The following is a 21,210-nucleotide window of genomic DNA, read 5'->3' on the forward strand; positions in this document are numbered from 1 at the left end:
ATCAGAGAAGAGCTCTTGAACTTTCTAGGTACTGATGTGGGGGTCACTTCACCCATGGAGAGTGGGATCATTCATACTGTGCCCACCCTCTCTGGGACTCGGCACGTGTGGGACTCCGACGCGCCTGCAAAAACCAACAGATCGGCACAGGGAAGACTGAGCTTCCAAGAAAGCAACTCCCAGGAGCAGGGACGCTGCTCGTGGCCATTGCTAGGGCTTCCATGACATCTGCCTCCCAACATGGGGCTTCCCCCTCCTCGGGAGAGAAGTAGGAAGAAGACGCTGGAGGGGGGAAGTTGGGGAAGGAAGGAACAGCCTCAGCAATGCGCTCTGATTGGTCCTTGCAATGTTCCTGCCATCCCTTTAAGGAAACTGAATGGCAGATCGTAAAAGAGAGAGCGATCAGTCCCCGGTGGGAGAGGGAGCACGGGACCCAGTTAAGCCTGTTCTGATAACTGACAGCCCATGTGGATGGAGGGCTGGGTTCTTCAGCCCCCGGATCAGGTGGGGGTTGGACATTCCTTCTGCCACTTCCCTGAGCCTCCCTTTACGGCTGTCCTGGGCCTGCTGCAGAGCCCAGTCTGCCAGCAGTCAGCCGTGGCCGCAGGACCCAGCCGCCCCCACCGGGCAGGCTGCCTCAGACCTCAGGCAATAGGCACTCCTAGCAACACTCACTTCCCATGACACAAAGAGAAGGGACTGCAGTGGCTTTGTCGGGAGAGCGAGTGGCACATTCTCATAGCCAGATAATGCGGAAATAAAGTGCATTTGTAATAGACAACAAAAGGATTATCCCCCCATTCATTTCAAAGCACCCTTCACTCCACTCCGGGATTACATTTCTCTTTACTTATCTTGCAAATAGTTTTTTGATTCTTGTTCCCTCTGGAGAACACATGCACGGCTTATGGCAAATAGAAAATGCAGCTGGGCCGCTCGGAGGCCAGGCCTCCATTAATCACAGAGCGGGCGTTCTCAGGCCACGCTGAGCCCCTAATCCACTGCCAGGCGGATGTGCATCCAAGGCACCGGTCCCGCACCGTCCCCTGAGGACCTGCCTCCGCTCATCGGCAAGGATGCGCAAGAAACAGGGGCAGCTCAGAGCGAACCCGAGCTGGCCAGGAGGCTTCTCTGCCCTCCCAGCATCAGGGGTCCATGGCTCCCTTCACATCCCCGCCAGGCACCCCGGTCCTTCACAGACCACTGCCAGGCTTGCTTCTTTAAGGAGTCACCTGCTTTTTACTTGGATTGGATAAGAGATTGAAATCTGAGAAGAGGGCAGAAGTGAGGGTGCCCATAGGTGGAATAATGGCACAGGTGCCCTGGGGAATGGTGGAGAATGTGGGGCCAATCCCTGGGCTTCTAGGACCACCTGTTAGGTGTGGGAGACTGCCTGGGCTGGCTGAGGCTTCCATGCCAGCAAGAGCCAGGCTCTGCTCAGACCTCGGGTCGGGGGCGTGGTCACAGCCTCACTCTGACAGTGGCTGACTCTGAGTGGTCACTCTCACCATAGGTTTCATCTCCATAATTATGCACCTATTGTTTATTCCCTTGCTTCCTAACATATAATCCTGTGCCCCCCCCACACACACACACAATGGATATTTTAATAAGCATTGCCATGGTTTTTGTTTGATGCTCTGGCTGCTTCCATTTGCTCCTCTAAGACTCAGTCCCAGGACCCTAGGGAGTCGGGATGGAGTGCTGGTGGATAATGGCCCCAAGCTCCTTGCTTGTGCTGAACTCCCCCAAACATGCTGCCTCCACCTCTTTCTTCCCTGTTCTTGCAACTATGCAAGTTATCAACATAGGAACTGTCTCACGAACATGACCCCGCACACAACTCCACACCTAAAGCAGGCCCTCTGGCCACATTAGGTCCAGTGAGTACAGTGGCCCCAATGGGAAGAGCAGCGATTTGCCCCCCGCCCACTGGTGGGGGTGGGAAAAGCAACAATTTGCCCCTGGCCCACGAGTGGGTAAGGATGGGAAGAGCAGCGATTTGTCCCCCTGGTGGGGGTGGAGTCTGCCGAGTGTTCGCTGGTGGGCTCCCATGGCCAGTCTTGGAATGGAAGGGGAGACTACACAGTTTAGGACACGCTTCCCTTGAAGGGGTTCAAACCTTCACAGAAAATTGAAAGCCTTCCCCAAGGGTTGTCTTATTTCGGAAAAACACAGCAGATGAATGTGTGACTCAACTGGACCTCAGCCCAGTCTATCAGGAGCGTTGGACGTCTGTCACTTCGTCTCCAACTCCTACCCAGCCCCACTCCCCGCCCCGTGGCCGGGGAAGGAGAGTGAAGCCTCTGGGCACAGAGGGTTAAAGTCACGGCCGCCCTGTTCGCGCATACCATACGAGGACCATTAGGGTGTTTTTATTTCTCCTCTCTCTGCGCTGCACAGCACCACATCAAAACTACATTTGCAGTGCAGCCTGTTTTCTGAAGATGGATCATTTGGTTAAATCTCTTCCACTCTGTTTTCATCTCCAGTTCCAGAGGAGCAGCGGTACAACATTCAGCAGCAAAGGTCCGTTTTATTCTCATGCAAAAGAACGTAATAACCCTGTGATATAAACTTGAACCTGGGAGAAGATGGCACTCCTGGGCACCTTTGACAGAGACGTTCCCTTAAGCGAGTCTGCACAGATCCACTGATGAGAGACACCTGGACCTGCAGCTGGCATGGAAGGGCATGGAAGTGTCTCTGCTCAGCCCGTGCAGCGGGAGTGGATGCTTGGGCCGTCCAAGCTGGTCCAACCGTATTGAGTCACTGAAGTCCTACAGCCTCGGAGTGGCCTGCAGCTCACATAGGCTGGGACGTTTGACTAGCTGCCTTAGATAGCCACACTTAAAAAAAAAAATAACTATTTTACTTTATTATTATTTTTTATGTATTTTTATTGATTTCAGAAAGGAAGGGAGAGGGAGAGAGAGCTAGAAACATCAATGATGAGAGAGAATCATTGATCGGCTGCCTCCTGCCGATCTCTGTATCTTCTATATTTTCCTACCTTTATCCCTGGTCCTCACTCCTATTTCCCTTCCTCTATCTCTAGGTACCTATTCTATATTTGATATATGTCCCCTTCTGGGGATCGAGCCCGCAAACCAGGCATGTACCCTTGACTGAAACTGAACCCAGGACCCTTCAGTCTGAAGACCGACACTCTATCCACTGAGGCAAACCAGCTAGGGCCACACTTTTTATTTTAGGCATTTCCAGGTTGTGTTTGCCCTGGTTCTAGTATCTGGTACCCCTCCTTCCTGTCTTGTGCACTGTTTAAAGACTTAGCATTAAAGTTATTAGGAATGAGGAAGAGGAAAATAACACTGAAATACTACTTTATACTAGTTAGGTTAGCAAAAATCAGAAAAGTGGAGAATAAGGGTTAGGGAGCATGTGGGGAAACTGGAACCCCCAGGAACTAGTGGTGAGAATGTAAGCTGGTCATTTATTTTAGAACTAGAGGCCTGGTGCATGAAATTTGTGCACAGGTAGGGTCCCTAGGCCTGGCTGGTAATCAGGGCTGATCGGGGCCTTCCTTCGCTCTGTGCCACCCCCTGGTGGTCAGCACATATCATAGCGAGCGATCGAACTCCCAGTCTCCCAGTCAAATTCCTGAGGGGACACTTTGACAGAGACAATATTAGCCTTTTATATACTAGTATATAGATACACTTGGCAATACTCAATAAGTTTATGTCAGACATCTTGTGTGGTGGTATGAATGTGAGAAGTTTGAAACAGGTTTATGGGAGTGAGCAATGGAATTAGAAGCAATCTAGAGATCCATCAAAAGGGAATAAATAAAACTTCTTAAATGTATCAGTTAAAAACAATAACTGGGAAAATATGAAACAGTATAAGCAATTCTCAAAACAGAGTTGGGCGGAAGAAGAAACAGAATTACATATGTAGCACAATGTCATTTAGTAAATTAAACTTTTTCACCTAGAAATTGCTATATATTTTATAAATATATTCAAAGACATATATCAAACATAGAATAGGTACCTAGGGATAGAGGAAGGGAAATAGGAGTGAGGACCAGGGATAAGGGCAGGAAAATATAGAATATACAGAGTTCTTCTTAGATGGATGATAATGTACCATAAGCTGAGAAATATGATCCACCTGAGTCTTTGCAGCTTGCGTTCAATTTTAAAAATAACACATCACTTTAGAACACAGAGTCAATGCCAACAGAAATGGAGATTTTGATGGTGACCACCCGGGTTCCCCTTTCCCACTGTCTTCTGAACCTACTCATCTGGGATGATCAGTAGGGATGCTGTAAGATGAAGGGGTTCAAAAGCAGGTGGAAAAGCTTTCCCATCCCCGAGTTCCCTGTGACTGTAGGTAATAAAGACTAACAGAGGTGGAAGGTCAATTAAAGTCAATTACACACTAACTGACCCACCAGGATGGAACAAAGCCCAAGAGATGCATTACCATCTTGTAGAACGGAGATTTCCTATAGATAGGGCTCTCATTTGAGAAGGGCACTGACTTTCTGACTTGGCTATAATGATCATCCGCAGATGCTGATCCAAACAGGAGCCTGTCTGAATCCTTTGTAGCCTTTCGCTCTTTGTAGGCATGCTAGAGGAAGTGGGTGGCGGCCATTAAAGTTGTTTGCACCTGCACAATGTGACCCAGTAGCCATTAAACACAAAATCTCTGAAAATAGCAGTAAGAAGAAGAAGAAAAAAAGTGCCACTTATCCTAACTGACAAAGGAGAAGAAGGAGCGGATGGTCAGATGTTCCTAGAACTAGGGAAGGATAACCAATTTGCAAGAATGTCCTGGAAGACAAAACTTCCTCAAAGCTGGAACGCCACACATTCTCACCCACTGGCATATCGGACCTGGGAATCCGGGGCTGAGGTTCTGGAAGCATCTGTAGTATGTGCTGTACAGGCTTGTAGCCTAAAAGCAACAGGCTCTATCCTACAGCCTAGGTGTGTAGTAGGCTATACCCCATGCTTGCGTAAGCACAACCTATGATGCGCACACAGCAAGGAAATCAACAACACATTTCTCTGTATCCCGTCGTTAAAGGACGCATGGCTGTAGTCGGCTGATAGATCACTTTCTCTTCTCTCCCAACCCATTGAGGACACACTATAGTCAAGGGGCTAAATGGGAGTGTGCCTGTTCCCATGTGTGTAAACACACAGCCCTCAGTGCCTAGAGTATGATGTGCCGTGATCTTGCTGAAAGGCCCTACCGGTAAATGGGTTGAGCGGGGAGGCTGGTGAAGCTCAGAGCTAGCAAGAGCAGCTGTCCCCCAAGATATGTTAATACTTGTGCATCGTCTAGTTCACCAGGGCTCCCAAACCTGGCCCAAAGGGTGTCAACGGAGGCCTCGTGGTTGAGTTTTACATATTATAACAGAAAGAATGAGCAAGTAGAGACCCTGGAAGAGGTCCTACACGTATTGCATCTCCTTAGAGCAGTGATGGCGAACCTATGACACGCGTGTCAGCACTGACACACGTAGCCATTTCTGATGACACGCGGCCGCTGAGGCCGAGGATGAAACATTTGCTGCTCCTGAGGATGAAACGTTTGTGAAATACTGTTTTTTCCTCAAAGTGACACACTACCCGAGTTATGCTCAGTTTTTTGGCGAAGTTTGACACACCAAGCTCAAAAAGTTGCCCATCACTGCCGTAGAGACTCCTAGAGTTCAAATCTCCTTCTACAAAGCCAAAACCACTTTTCAGTGAAGCAAATTTGCCCGTGGGGGAAGCCACAAGTCGTCCTATTAATTGCTTGGTGGTTAGTGTTTTGTAAAAGAAGGACAGGCATGCATGGCCTAATGATGTCTGGGTCAACAACAGGTCACATATATGACAGTGGTCCCATCAGATTATAATGGATGCTGGTGTAAACAAACCTATTGCACTGCCCATCGCATAAAAGTATAGCACATGCAATTATGTACAGTGTGTGTTTACCACGTGGTACAATTGCCTATAGGAGACTCAAATAATCAGTACAGTGACATGCCATACAGGCTTGTTGCCGGGAGCAACAAGCTCTATCATCTAGCCTCGGTGTGTAGTAGGCTATACCCCATGCTTGTGTAAGCACAACCTATGATGCGCATACAACAAGGAAATCACCTAACAACACATTTCTCAGAACATATCTGTCATTAAACGACGCATGGCTGTACTCGGTTGATAGATCACTTTCTCTTCTCTCCAAACCCATTGAGGACACACTGCCAGAGTCAAGGGGCTAAATGGGAGTGTGTCTGTGCCCATGTGTGTCAACACACAGCCCTCAAGTGCCTAATGTATTGCAAGCAGCCTAATACCAGAACATCACTTCCTCAGTTACAGATGGCTGGCATTCTTCAATCCAAAGACCTCTTCATCACCCATGATCAAGGGCAAAGTGAATTTAGTTGAAATTCTGGAACTATTCAAAGGTTTCTTGACTGCAGGGTTCTTGCATGTGAGAAATGCATAGAGGCCTAGAGATATAAATGACAAAGAAAAAAAAGACGGCAAGTTTTCTGCTGGTAACCCGGTAGGAATCCACATGCAATGTTCCAGCAATGCACTCCCACTCTCTTTCCTTCTGAAAAGGGTTAAGCCAAAAAGTAATTAAACAATGATTTCTTTATAAGTGCTGGACTTCTGAGGCCTGTTTTCTCTGTTGGGGGAAAAAATAGATTTAAGATAATGGCCCTATTCTCCTCAGAATAAATTAAGCTCGGAGATAAAGAATTCCATTACTAATGCCTTTCAGTAAAGCCCAGGCATCCTTTAAAGTCAAACTTTAAAGTATAATGTGCCGTGATCTTGCTGAAATCTTTCCTGTAATGATATTTAAGTGATGGGCAAGGGTATCAATGGTTCAGGCAACGTATTGATTGTATATCTTCAGGGCAGTTGAGCTCTTTCAGAGTATTTGTTGGAGGGAATGCATGGCATTTATTTAAAGGCTCTTTCAAAATAGCTGTAAGTTAAGTCAAGTAACTGCTTCTTCTTAGAAATTATAGGGATAAAGGGCAAGTTAAGAGGGAAGGGGAAAGAAGAAAGGAACCTGGAGGAGACTCAAGGCAGGAATCTGTGGGAAAGACCGGAATATGGAACCATGAGTCAGGCTCCGGGTTATTGGCTCAAACGAATGCATGACACCTGCTTCGAGTGACAGGTTCTTTTCGGCGTTCAGCTCTCATCATTTTTATTTTCCGTGGGAAGAGCTGACAAAGGAGTCATCCTCATCCTTACAGTAAAAAGCTGTCTCACATCCCCTGGGGAGCAGGGGGCCCCTCAAAGAGGAGATAGTTAGTTGCTAGTCTGAAAAGCCCACACAGCCTCAGCACAGAGAGCCCCTTCTTTTAGGAAGGCAATGCAAGGGTCAGAGGGAGCCCAGGGACCATTGGCTGAGCAATGGAATAGAATACTGACTGGAGAAAGAACGGGTGATGGCTTGGGACAAGCAGGGCCATGTGGGGAACCTATGAATGGGGCTACATGCCCTTTTTGATTCGTGTCTGATCATCTGCATCATGGCCCTATTCAAGTCACAACTTGAGCATCTAAAGTTGTCCTCTGTGATGCTGACAAATTGATGAGTAGCCCCAAACAGGGGTCTGGAATTCTAATGCATCTCCCCTATCATAATCCGATGGTAAACGTCTTGAGGGTAGAGACTGAAAAAAGTCTTATCTTACTTGACAGTCGCACTAAAATACACGCACATGGGTGGTACCCAGTACTCCTCCTATGATAACTGGTTGTCCTCCTCGAAACTGAGAAGCAACCAATGGGTTTGCCCGGCACTGATGCCACCCTAGAACTCATGGCTAAAGTGACCCCAACTGGTTGCCAGGTGGCTTCAGGGACACCTCCACTGCAGGGGGGCAGAGCCTGTGTGGCTCCATTCCTCAGGACGATGAGGATCACCCCAATGCCTATCCTCTGAGGTCTGCTAAGCACATCCTGGCTCCTGGGTGTTAACTTTCCATCAGAAACACCCAGAGCCTTGCTCCTGGGGTGCTGTCACTATGGAGCATGCTTAGGGCTTTGGGGACACTTGGCCCACCACTGGCCTACCTCCAGGTGCTGTGGTTGACACTGGCAAGGACACACCGTGTGGAGAGGTCTAGACCAGGCGTCCTCCAACTACGGCCCGCGGGCCACATGCGGGTGTTTTTGCCGTTTTGTTTTTCTACTTCAAAATAAGATATGTGCAGTGTGCATAGGAATTTGTTCATAGTTGTTTTTTAAACTATAGTCCGGCCCTCCAACGGTCTGAGGGACAGGGAACTGGCCCCCTGTTTAAAAAGTTTGAGGACCCCTGCTCTAGACAATGGATACAAGAGACCCAGGTCCTGGCCAGATGGAACGTACATCTGCAGAGCAAGAGACCCTTCCTATTGCTTAAAATTTCCTGCTTCTCTTAGTTTGATTCGTTGCACTGAATGACTCTGACTGTTTGAAATATGTGGATGTACACGATATATGACTATTTATATAATATATATTTGTTCATGACTTTAAAGTGTGATATTTCTTATGAAATTAGTTTAAGGCTTTACAATAGGGAATGGAAAGAATGTAATCATACCTATCCTACCCTAATGCAGCAAATTTTTAAAAATATATTTTAAATTGACTTCAGAGAGGACAGGGAGGGAGGAAAAGTGGGAGGGAGGGAGGGAGGGAGGGAGGGAGGGAGGGAGGGAGAGAGAAAGAGAAAGAGAGAGAGAGAGAGAGACATCATTGGTGAGAGAGAATCATTAATCGGCTGCCTCCTGCAGGCCCCACACTAGGGATTGAGCCCACAATCCGGGCATGCGCCCTGACTGGGAATCGAACCATGACCTCCTGGTTCATAGGTCAACACTCATTTTAGCAAACATGTGTTGGCTCCTTGCTATGTGTCAGGCAAGGCGCTAATGCCCGTGGATGCAGAAATGAAAGGCGCACCCCATTTTCCTCAAGAGTCCTCCATCTACAGGGGCACAGGAATGAGAACACGGACAACTGCAGCGCATCGTGTTGGAAGTGGGCAGAACGCTGGGCACGGAAACGCCCCGTGCTCACACGGCTGTCGTCACGGAGAGGCACAACGTTCAGTCCCATTCTCCTCCCTGGGCCTGAATCCCATTTCCTTCTGAGAGTGTGCGCCTGTGCCTCCCCTCTCCCGGGGCCCCTTCTCTTTAAATAAACAGAAACCTGGCTACCAAAACGCTACCGTTCGATGTCTTCGCCTATATTTATTTCATGACATCATCGGGATAATAACTTTTTAAAAAGGGAGCCCAGCGTTCTCTGACCTTGTGAAATAAGCAGAAAATAGCATCATCTTTCGCCCGGCAGCGCACGGTCCCTCCCTCCGCTCATTGTTGCCTCGCTTGTCTAATTATCCCAGAAAGAATCGCTCTGGTAAAGAACCCTTTCAGCGGCAAATATGCTTTTGATTTAAGAAATTATTATCGAAAAAACGCTGGGAGCCTTGTAGTCATCTTTGCTATATTTAGAAGGAAAATATCATCCTCCTGCGATTACCATTTGGTATGGAGTTCAGTCACTCACATTTTTCTCTCCTTTCATTTTTGGTAAACTCTTTCCCGGGTTCACAATGCAGGGATCAGAGCTGGGCAATTATTAAGAAGAGGCCACTTAGAGTCCACCCTCCGTCGACACGGTGTCCCTGGCAGTGTTTAATTAGAGACTGAAATTGAGGAATTGGATAATTGAGGTTGCTAATGAATTTGAAAACTCAGCAAAGCAGGGAGAGTCGAGCATTTTTTCTGGCTTGCTTGACTTTCCTGAGCCCTTTTCTCATTCCCCCCCGCCCCATTATCACATTTCTGGCCTCGATTGCTATTTATTACCACTCATAACCCTGGCCTAAGTGGAAACAAAACAAAAAAAGCTGTGGCCTCTTTGCTAAGCTCCTGGAGCCATTGGGGGCATTGGATTTATGATGGTTCCAGAAGGTTGCAACTGCAAGAGCCTGGCCACGGTGGAGATGAGACCTGGTGGGCCACCAACACTTTCTGTAACCACCTTAATGGGTTAACATCACGAGGGATGTTGCTGGCTGGAAAAAGAAGAGGGTACTAAATCAAAGAAAATTCGATATATCACAAGTCCTACTGCCTGCCCCTTGAGGAGGCCGAGTTATATGGACACCTTGCTGGGTAAGCTCACATCGGCCTCAGGTGCCCAACAATGAATGCAGCCCCTTCGTTCACCCCGGAATAGGACCCGCCTTCCCCACGGTGGCCCCGTAATACACAGCACATTTCAAACCCGGCCTGCAGGTGATGCCAGAGCAGAGATTTCTGCATTTGGAGGCGGCTGGATTATAAGAGCCTGGATTGTAAGGTCCTATGTGACTTTAAAATGCGACGGTTTTCGAAAGATGGCATCGAGCAAACTGCCTGGCTCGAAGAGGACCACCCCCTTTGAAACCTCCTTTTAATAAAACGGCACCGCTTTTAGGACTATTTTCATCATTTGGACACTATACTTTAGATGATCCATTTCAAGCTCCATCTGGCACAAAACCGAGGTGGTTTAAGTCAACATTCAAGGTAAACATCTGCATTTTTATGGCCAAAGGCCCCCACACCGGTGATTACTGGCTCTTCTGCTGTTGCTGGTTAAATGGTGCTTTGATATTTATTGCATCTCCGGCTCCAATCAGACTGATCACTCGCAGGGATATTACAGCCGATAAAAAGGACTTGGTCTGAAGCAGCATAAACATAGCAGACTTTCGGTCACAAACTCTTTTATGACTGAGAGGTCATTCCTAATAACATTTCCTTAAAGCATCTCAGCCACACTTCTTAGCTGATGACTTTAAATATATGTTTTTGACAGCTGGGAAAGCAATAACCTGTTTTATTATGAGACTGTTCTTACGCGGACCAAGAAATTCTGTTTCCTGCTACCGCAGAGCGCATCTATAGCTTAGGGCCATGGTCGGCAAACTGCGGCTCGCAAGCCACATGCGGCTCTTTGGCCCCTTGAGTGTGGCTCTTCCACAAAATACCACGGCCTGGGCGAGTCTATTTTGAAGAAGTGGCGTTAGAAGAAGTTTAAGTTTAAAAAATTTGGCTCTCAAAAGAAATTTCAATCGTTGTACTGTTGATATTTGGCACTGTTGACTAGTGAGTTTGCCGACCACTGGCTTAGGGGGAAGGGGTCAAGGGAGGAGGTGGGCATCATATACATGTTTATTCTTGCCTTATCTATTTGTATTCCACATTCATTCGATATTTGTAGCATTCTCTTTGCATCTGTAAGCATCGATGCTATTCCTCTGGGACAGACACTAAGACCCCAGAGAATAGAAACTGTAACGATGTTCTTTGGAGATCTCTAGGGCAGCTCCAAGTACAGTTAAATACAGAGGATGAGAAATGATGATGATACAGAACTAGCAGGTAACACAATACACCATCTTCAGACGGGTATCTGTGGCGATGTTTCAGACCGGACAGCAACCTGAGGGAGTGAGGGTCATTCTCTGATTTGGCAGAAAGGGCAGGGTTATGCCTGGTGTCTGTGCGGTGTTGTGAGCTCCATTTGTGTCATCGATGGGGGCTCTGATGCCCCACGGCTCAGTCTGCAGAGGGGAGCTAAGCCTCATTCAGAGAGTCCTTGCCCTGAAGATGGGACTTGGCTTACTCCCAGCATCTGCCATGAACAGGTGCAGGGGGTGGGGGGGGGTGGGGGGATGATGGTTAATACTCTTTAGTGCAGGAGCAGCTCATAAAGGGGTGGCTAGCGGGCGCGGGGGGGGGAGGAGGGGCTGGGCCAGGTACATGGGCTTCCTGTGAGATGAATGGAAAAGCTCTAAAGATTAAAAACTGATGGTTGACAGATGGGAGAGGGGTTGGAGCGGCTGGGTGGAAAAGGAGAAGGGATTGGGATGTACGAATTGCCAGTTATAAAAACAGTCACGGGGATGTAAAGTACAGCATAGGAAATACAGCAAATAATTCTGTAATAGCGCTGTATGGTGTCAGATGGGTACTAGACTTATCGGGGTGATCACTTGGTAAGTTATATACATGTCAAATCACTATGTTGTACATCTGAAACTAATACCATATTGTATGTCAATGGCAACTGAAAATCTCTCTATATAAAAGCCTAAGTGACTGTTATGACCGAATGACCAGAACGACCGGTTGGCCAGTCACTATAACGCGCACTGACCACCAGGGGGCAGACACTCAACGCAGGAGCTGCGCCCCCCCTGGTGGTCAGTGTGCTCCCACAGCTAACCTCCTGCAGCCCCTCATACTCCCCCCCGCCCCCCTGCTGGCCAACCTCCTGTGGTCCCTCCTGCCGGCTGGTCCCCCTGATGGCCCAGAACACCGGCCAGGCGGTGGGACCCCACCTGTGCACAAATTCATGCACTGGGCCTCTAATAAATTTAGAAAAAGAAAACCTTTACCCTTCAACCTCCTTGTTATCTCATTTTCAAAATTAGTATTGTGGGTAAAGAGGTCTAAGTAATTGAAATTCATCAACTTGGCTGAGGGGCACACAGTAGGCAGGCACTTCCATAACCCCCTTTCTCACTGGGATGCTCAGCCCAGGAAGAGTGGGTGGCATCTACTGTTCATTGCCCAGGGGGTCAGTGGGGGGTGGGGGGGGGAGGGAGATCAGGGGACAGTATTTCTTTTCAGGCCTTACGGGACCTGTGGCACTTAGGACATTGCAGGTGTCATCCTGCTGGATGGCTATGTGACTCAGGTGCTAAAAGGCATCTCACCCTTGTCCTCCCTGCCTGTCACGTCCTACCAGCAACACGTGGAATGAAGGTATGTCCACCTCCACGCCTGACCATAGAGCCCGGTCGCTGGCTGTCAATCCACGCTGGGCGGTGCAGGAGTGCCCTGGGGCACAGCTGCAGTGGGGATGTGACAAGCAATAACCATAAAAGAGTTTGCACCCCAAAGTGCTCCGGGGTCCCCTCGTCCGCACCCGACAGTGAGTGCAGGGTTCCTGGAGCAGCAGAGCGAGGCGGAGACGAAGCGGGGTGGCAGGCAGAGCGAGTCTATTTGAGGTGAGTCCACAGAGTTGTCAGTTCAGGTCTTCAGGTCAAAAATCATTTTATCTGCTAAACCAGATGCTTTGTAGAACAAAATGCCAGGCCGGCTTCAAGGCTGGGAGGTGTGCCGAGCCCCAGGCTCCGCTCACTCCGCAGCAGCCGCCAGCCCGCCAGCTGCTCTCCAAATCCACTCATGGCAGACACGGGGCTCTCCCCATGCGCTCCCTTTCCTTTGAAGACCTTTCACGGGCCCTCTTTCTGCTGCTGATCACCGAGAGGCAGGCGGTTCAAAGCAGGGGCTCCCGGTCTCCGGCTTCAAAGGCCTCCCGCCCCGCATGGCTACAGAGATGCTTCTTCCGGTGGGGCCGGTGTTGTTAAAGAGAAGCATTAGCCTGTAGAGGGGCGTAGGGAAGGCTCCAGGTCCTTGGTCTCCCATCACTAGAGGGAAACCGAGGCTCAGAAAGGGAAGCATTAACAGCAGGGTTACTCCTGAGGAGACAAGTGAGAGACGCTGCCAGAGGGCAAGGGCCTTAGAAATGACCTCCCTGCGGCCCCTGCCCAATAACTTGAACCTGCTTCCAGCTGGGAAGTGGATGGGGACTCTCCGTCCAGGGAAAGCAGTGCTTCGGCTTCAGGTTTCCTCTCCTCGCACTGTTTGTAGCAGGAGTGGGAACATCATGCTCACCGATAAGTAGGAAGAGTAATGAAAACAGGAGATGTGAATTGCACCCCTTATAATACAAATGAGATCCTGCAAGTCTGTCATCCCTTCAGACCCCAACGCTTTCCTATGAAGCCCCAAGAGTGGGGTTTCCTTCGGGGATGCCGTGAACTGCTCCGCCTTTCTGAGATCCACGGAGGGGGGTGGGGGGAGTCAGGCTGGTTTGGCTGAACCCCTATTTTCTGCTTCTGAGTTATTCTATTCCACAGAAGAAAAGCAGGAAGGACCTGACCGGCATGGCCCAGTGGTTGAGTGTTGACCTATGAACCAAGAGGTCACAGTTCAATTCCCCATCAGGGCACATGCCCAGGTTGTGGGCTCAATCCCCAGTGGTGGGACCTGCAGGAGGCAGCTGATCAATGAGTCTCTCCCATCACTGATGTTTCTATCTGTCTCTCTCTCCCTCTCCCTTCCTCTCTAAAATCAATAAAAATATATTTTTAAAAAAGAAAGAAAAGCAGGAAGAATAGTTCCAAAGAGAAGAGGGAAGCACGCCTCCGAAGGAACCCCGTTTCCTGATTTCCAAAGGAGGGCCCCTCTGTGATGCATGCGGTCCCTCCATGCGGGGCCTGGCACACGGTCGCTCTAAATCAGTCAGTAAACGGGGTCGCTCTGACTGCTGCTGCTGATGGAGGACCTGAATGCCACACTGAGACTAGGTCTGAATGGAAAGCCACCTCTGTGCCATTTGAAAATGTCCCCTGAACTCTTTCCCCAGACCCCCTCCCCCCCTCCCTCCGCACTGATCAGACACGTGAGTGAGGTGAGTGAGCGTGAGCTCCCGTGCCTCCCACGTCTGCCCTCCTTATGCCCTGAACACTGTGCCGCCTCCTGAGAGGGAGCGGTCTGCATGGTATCAAATCATCCTCCGTGTCAAATACAGACATGATTATGACCACCAGAGAATATCACAATTGCCCCAGCACTTCATGATGGCTGCGATCGAGAGGAAATTGAAGCGGAGGGTCATTCCCAATGGCACGCAACAAGTGTGAAATGCAAGAGAAAATCTGAACCTTTCGCTGGAAGGGTAGGTTGGAAAGCAAGACAACGTTGGCAACAAAGTATTTTTAAAAGTATTTTTAAAAGTATAGGACTGGAGCTCTTGGCATTTGTTCCAAAAGTGATTGAGCACCAGCTGTGGGAAGCTGAGAGCTCAACTCTGGGGCCACAAAGATGCACACGCCTTTGTCTTAGTCTGGAGGAATGAAAAACCAGACGTGAAAACAGAAATTAGAATAAAGTGACAGAGATGAACACGAATGAAGTGACAGAGATGAACACGAAGCAGGCAGGATCTGCCCGCTGCTACCCTTCCACCTCAGCTCTTCCCATCCCCCTCGCTCACTCTGTTCCAGCCGTTTCTCCGTCTAGTCCAGGCCCTTCCCTCCGCACTGGCTTGTCCTTCTGCCTGGGAAGCTCTCCCCTCAGGTACCTGCCTGGCTCCTTCACTATCTTTAGATCCTTACTCACGTGTCACCTTCTCAACAGAGCCTTCCTTGACCACCTTATATGAAACTAGAGGCCCGGTGCACGAATTGGTGCACAGGTGGGGTTCGGCCTGCCCGCCCTGATCAGGGCCATTGGGTCAGGCCAGACCGACCAGGGGGAGGGGATGTGGGAGGTTGGCCAGCCGGCCCCACCCTCTGGTCAAACTCCTGGTTGAGCTCCAGGTCGAGGGGACAATGTGCATATTAGCCTTTGATTATATAGGATAATGGGACCATCACAAGACCCCCTTAACCTCTTCCCTACCTTATTGTCCTCCATACACTTATCATTATCTAACATGCCAAACCTGTTATTTGTTTTGTTTACTATCCTGACTCCTCCCATCAGAATGTAAGTCTCCTGAAGACAGGGATCTTGGTTTTATTTTCTACTGTATCTCCAGTTGCCAGACACATAATAGACATTTGATAAATATTTATTTTTTTAAATATATTTTCACTGATTTCAGAGAGGAAGGGAGAGGGAGAGAGAGATAGAAACATCAATGATGGAAGAGAATCATTGATCAGCTGCCTCCTGCACCCCCCGCCCCCCTTTACTGGGAATTGAGCCTGCAACCCAGGCATGTACCATGACCTGGAATTAAACAGTGACTTCCCGATTCATAGGTTGACGCTCAACCACTGAGCCATGCTGGCAGGGCTGATAAATATTTATTAAATGAATGAATCTAGGTGAACATTCCAAGAGACAGCTTCTAAATTCATAGACACAGAGAGCTAAAGAGATCTTTGTGATCATTTTGTCCAAGCAAAGCAGGGGCTCTGGAGCCAGGCTGCCTGGGTTCCAACCTGGTTTCCAACACTTACTAGCTGTGTGATCTTCAGCAGGTCATTTAACCTCTATGCATCCATGTTTTCCAATGTAGTATGGGGGAAAGAATAGTGACCTTCTCAGAGGGTTGTTATGGAGATCAATTATAATTATTATATAAAACTAGAGGCCCAGTGCACAAGATTCATGCACTGGGGAGTGTGTTGGGGGGATCCCTCAGCCCGGCCTGCACCCTCTCGCAGTCTGGGACACCTCAGGGGATGTCCACCTGCTGGCTTAGGCCCATGCCCCCAGCCTAAGTTGGCATTCAGACATCCCTCTTGCAGTCCGGGGCCCTCACAGTCCGGGACCCCTCACTCATTACTGCCCGCCTACAGTGGAGGCAGGAGAGGCTTCTTCCACTGCTGCTGAGCTCACCAACTGTGAGTCCAGCTTCTGGCTGAGTGGCTCCCCCTGTGGGAGCACACTGACCACCAGGGGGCAGCTCCTGCATTGAGCATCTGCCCCCGGTGGTCATTGCACATCATAGCAATGGTCGTTCTGCCATTTGGTCGATTTGCATATTAGCCTTTTATTATATAGGATACTTAGAACAAGCACGGCAAAAGGTAAGCATTAAGATAGCATTGGTTATTATTGCTAAGAAACCTGAAGGCCACAGAGATGAGTAATGTTCTCAAAATAACTCATTCATTCATTAAGTCATTCATCCAGTCATTCCACAAATATGTAAGTGGCTCCTATATACCAGAAACTGAGGATTCTACAATAGACTAAATAAAATGGTTCCTGTTCTTATGGCACTTGTAATGTAAACAGGGAGATGAATGTGGAACAAAGAGTCATGTAAATACATAATTACAATCTGGGTGAGTGCTATGAAGTCATAGGATCCATGACCTTGAACGCTGGGAGATCTGATCTGTGTTCCCAAGGGGCCGAGCGGAAATGAGACGGCCTCATCAGAGAAATGACATGCATATTGAGACAGGCAGCTGAGCAGAAATGAGCAACGTGGGATTAGGGGAAGGGTGGGGTTGGAGAGGAAGGAACTAGCCGGAGTTGTGGAACTGAAACCCAGGTCCCAGCGAGGGCTTTTGCATCATAAGTATATGGCCATGGGATTGAGGGGACCCTCTTCACTAACCTGGTAGTTCCTCCAGCAAGAGAGCAAAGACTCTGTAGTCATGAAAGACTTCATGGCTGTAGAAAAGGCCTGGCCAAGTGCATAGCGCACCCAGGGGGTCCATGGAGTGTGGGCAGTACCTGTTCCCCCAGCACCTGCTAAGCACCAACTCGTAGGGTTGTGGCTCTGATGAGGAGATGGTGTTTCACGTTCATTCAGATACATGCACCACACACACACACACACACACACAAACACACACACACACACACGCATCCCTACACACACACACACGCACGCACGCACCCCACACACACACATGCACCCCCCCCACACACACACACCCTGCCCACACACACACATGCACCCCCTGGGTCATTCGCAACTGAGAAAGGGCTGAGCTGACTGGGGTCACAGCAGCACCGTCTCTGTGGTGTCTTCCACTCTTTCACTGGACAAGGAGTCTCCTGGGAAGCCTGCCAGGGGAGAGGAATATGCTCTTTGTTCTCCATAAACCCAGAAGTGGCAGCATCCTGACCTCAGAGATGACCTTCTACTATTATGGTCTCTGCATGCATGGGGATGGTTGCACATGGGCCGAAGCAATAGCCATTATAAAACACTTGGCTAAAATATGGATTAATCCCTGGGAGGGTGTTATGCAAGATTCAGATATATGGTCTGTGATATGGATAGGATATATTTTTTTATTGCAATAATAAGTTTCTCAACTCCTAATGGACCCTGCATTAACTGAAGATGACAGGGAGTGAGGAATGGAAAGCCGGCAATTTGTTAAGGTTGCATAGCAGCCGTTCCAAAGGTTGTAAAAAATAAAACATTTCAGAGTCATTAAAATCACCCTAAATTGTCCATCTGAACTCGAAGCAACAAACCTAACTCGTCCTGAGTCTCTCACCAGATATCTTTTCTTTACAGTGTTTCCCTGCCCCTGGAGCTGACGGGCTCTTCAATCACCTGCTCCCAGAGGCACCCAGGCTTTGAAAAGGCCAGTCTCAGATCTTCCTGGAGGTGGTGGACTTGGCGCGCTCAACACGGGAAGGAGGCAGCTATGTGAAGGATACAACCCTTAGTGTAAAAGCTCCCATTAAAAAAAAAAAAAAAAAAAAAAAAAAAAAGGAGGAAGCCCCAGCCAGTGTGCTCAATGGTTAGAGTGTCGGCCCACACACTGAAGGGTCGTGGGTTTGATTCCTGATCAAGGGCACATACCTGGGTTGTAGGTTTGATCCCTGGCCCATGTTGGGGCACATGCAGGAGGCAAACAATTGATGTGTCTCTCTCACATCAATGTTTCTCTCTCTCCCTCCCTCTCTCTCTCACTCTAAAAACCAATGGAAAAAATATCTTTGGGTAAAGATTAACCAACAATCATAATAATAACAATAAATTTTTTTTTAAAGAGGAAGGAGTCAACAAGGAATACTTGCTCAGAGAGAAGGAATTATCTGGGGAACCTTAAGGCCTTGGGGAGTTAGTGGCTAGAAAGTAGAAAAGGTCTCTAAATTCTTGAGTGGGACTTAGTTGTCTCTATGGTGACAAGGGCCATAATGAAGAATTAAGAAGGATTATGGTCAGACTCATGAATAATTGGGTAGTGTTAATAATAAATCTCACTACTATTTACTAAAAGCATATTAAGGCCCAGCGGCCATTTTGAGGACTTTTCATAAACTAACTCATTCAATTCTTGTAACAATCCCATGTGGTAAGTAACAGTATCCACATTTCATGGATGAGGAAACCGGCAAGTTTCTCAGCCTCTCTGAGACTCGAAATCACACGGCTAATAGGGAGCTGGGCTAGGGTCCGAACCCCAAAGACCTAGTCTCCATGAACGCATTAGCCATCACATGTCCCTCTTCCCGGGAAACAGTCTGTGTATTCTAATGGGATGCAGGAAATGCTCAACATTCAGGCTGCACTCAGCTGATGGAGCAGCACCTCTGATGGAGTATCCTTGCTACCAGATGTCAACCTAGCCCTCACATGCCCCTCTTCCCAGGAAACAGGCTGTGTATTCTCATGAGATGCAGTAAATTCCCAATACTCAGGCCCCACTCAGCTGGTGGAGCGGCACCTCAAACGGCATATCCTTACTACTGGTTGATGTCAACTGCAGAATCCAGCAGTGACTCTGGACCGGACCCCTTGGGCTTAGCAGTGAGCAAGACAGAAAGATGCATGTTCCAACTGCCAGGCAGGAGGAGGGGTGGGCTTTATAAGGCCCCTCTGTAACTGCCCTGGCCACAGTGACTCTTCCTGGATTTCATCCTCTACGGCAGTGGTTCTCAACCTTTCTAATGCCTCGACCCTTTAATACAGTTCCTCAGGTTGTGGTGACCCCCAACCATAAAATTATTTTCGTTGCTACTGCATAACTGTAATTTTGCTACTGTTATGAATCGTAATGTAAATATCTGTGTTTTCCGATGGTCTTAGGCTCTACAGCAGCGGTTCTCAACCTGTGGGTCGCGGCATTGGAAAGGCTGAGAACCACTGCTCTACAGGGAGAAGTGGAGTCACTATGATCAGGAAGAGGCGGGGCAAAAGGGGGTGGGAGGCAGGGGACAAGAAACATGAAGTTCTGAGGGATGGCAGGGGAAGAGGGTGGTGCTGGTGACGACAGTAATGATCCCATATTTCCAGGTCCACCCTTGCTTCCCAAGGAGGAGCCACGAGGTGGGAGGAGGCCACCAAACAAAAGGCAGTCACCATGCTGAGATTCTCCATTGAAAATGGCACTGCTGTCAAGCTCAAAAAGAGTTTCTCACCTCAAATAAAACACTGACATTTGCCTAATTAAAAAAAAAAAAACTTAATGGAGATTTGGCAGACAGAGGGAGGTGGCCAGTGCGTCCGCTGGGAAAGTCTGGCCAGCGCAGTGTGTACTCTGCGGCAGAGACAGAGCAGGGCCCTCCAGGGTCACAGCTGTCCAGCCACTCAGTGGCCCCCATGGCCATCCCACTGGGGACCAGAGAAGGGATTTCTGTTTGGCCCCATTCCTCTCCCCCGGAAGTGGTAGGGTAGGAGGTGGGGTGGGGCAGAGGGGCTCTTGGGAAGGAATTCCCTTTTCTGGCCCCCAGCCCATGGTGGGATGCTTAATAAGAAGAGCAGGTGGGATGAACTGCAGAGACTGGAGAGAAGCCCTGGGAGCCAGGTCCAGCCGCAGGCGCCTGTGCAGAAGTCCACACATTATTCAGACACCTGGCAAGAGCGAGGCTAAGTCGGGAAGCCTGGATGGCGTGAGTCAGGCTTCCAGAAGGTCTGTCTGGAGCCCGGCTCTCCTCTCGGAAAGACAAGGTAGGGCAAAAGCACAAAGTCAGCAGCACAACCACCGTCCCTGGAGATGCACGCACCATCTGCCTCCAAGAAGCAAGCTCACCTGGCCCAGAGTGGCCCTGTGGGCCTAACGGTGCTGCCCACATGTTTATGGGCTCTTCTTCCCTTCCCCCACCCCCGTCTCGTCAGCTCTCTGGACCATGTCTTCCCTTCCCTGCATACTAGCTACCCGTCCAGCCACACACCTCCAGCGAGTCTGTGTAAAGGTCCCAGCATCGCACTAGGCATCCTCCGTGGGCCTCACACATGCACACACGACCCACCAGGAGCTGTGAGAGAAATAATGTATCCTGTCTATTCGTTTTGGAATACGATCCTGATGAGCAGAAAAAGGGAGGAGAACCTCGCCCTCCTCCCGGAGTCCTTGCTGTGTAGCTATGGGGCTCCTGTCTCTGCCGTTCATTATGTTTCCGGGGCCTTTGCTTCAAACTGGAGGCACCACCGAGCCTCCTGCTGTATCAGCCTCATTACCAGCCTCCCCCTCTTTGTTCCTGCCAGCGGGGCAGGTGAAGTGTGGCCAAGAGAGAGAGTTGATGGGATAATGGAACCCAGTGATGCGCTGCATTCATCATCGCAACCACCAACATTGTTTTATCGTGATAACACACCAGGGGGTGCCGAGTCGTGACATCTGGGGTGCACGGACCAGTCAAAGCAGGCAAGAGAG

General features: G+C 49.1%; 1 protein-coding gene across 2 annotated transcripts in view; it reads right to left on the bottom strand.

The window, feature by feature from the left end:
* KIRREL3 (kirre like nephrin family adhesion molecule 3) overlaps positions 1-21,210 on the bottom strand; it is a 469,815-nt gene that overhangs the window by 369,131 nt on the left and 79,474 nt on the right. The window lies entirely within an intron of this gene.

The sequence above is a fragment of the Cnephaeus nilssonii genome (genome assembly GCF_951640355.1).
Source record: "Cnephaeus nilssonii genome assembly, chromosome: 22".
NCBI lineage: Eukaryota > Metazoa > Chordata > Mammalia > Chiroptera > Vespertilionidae > Cnephaeus > Cnephaeus nilssonii.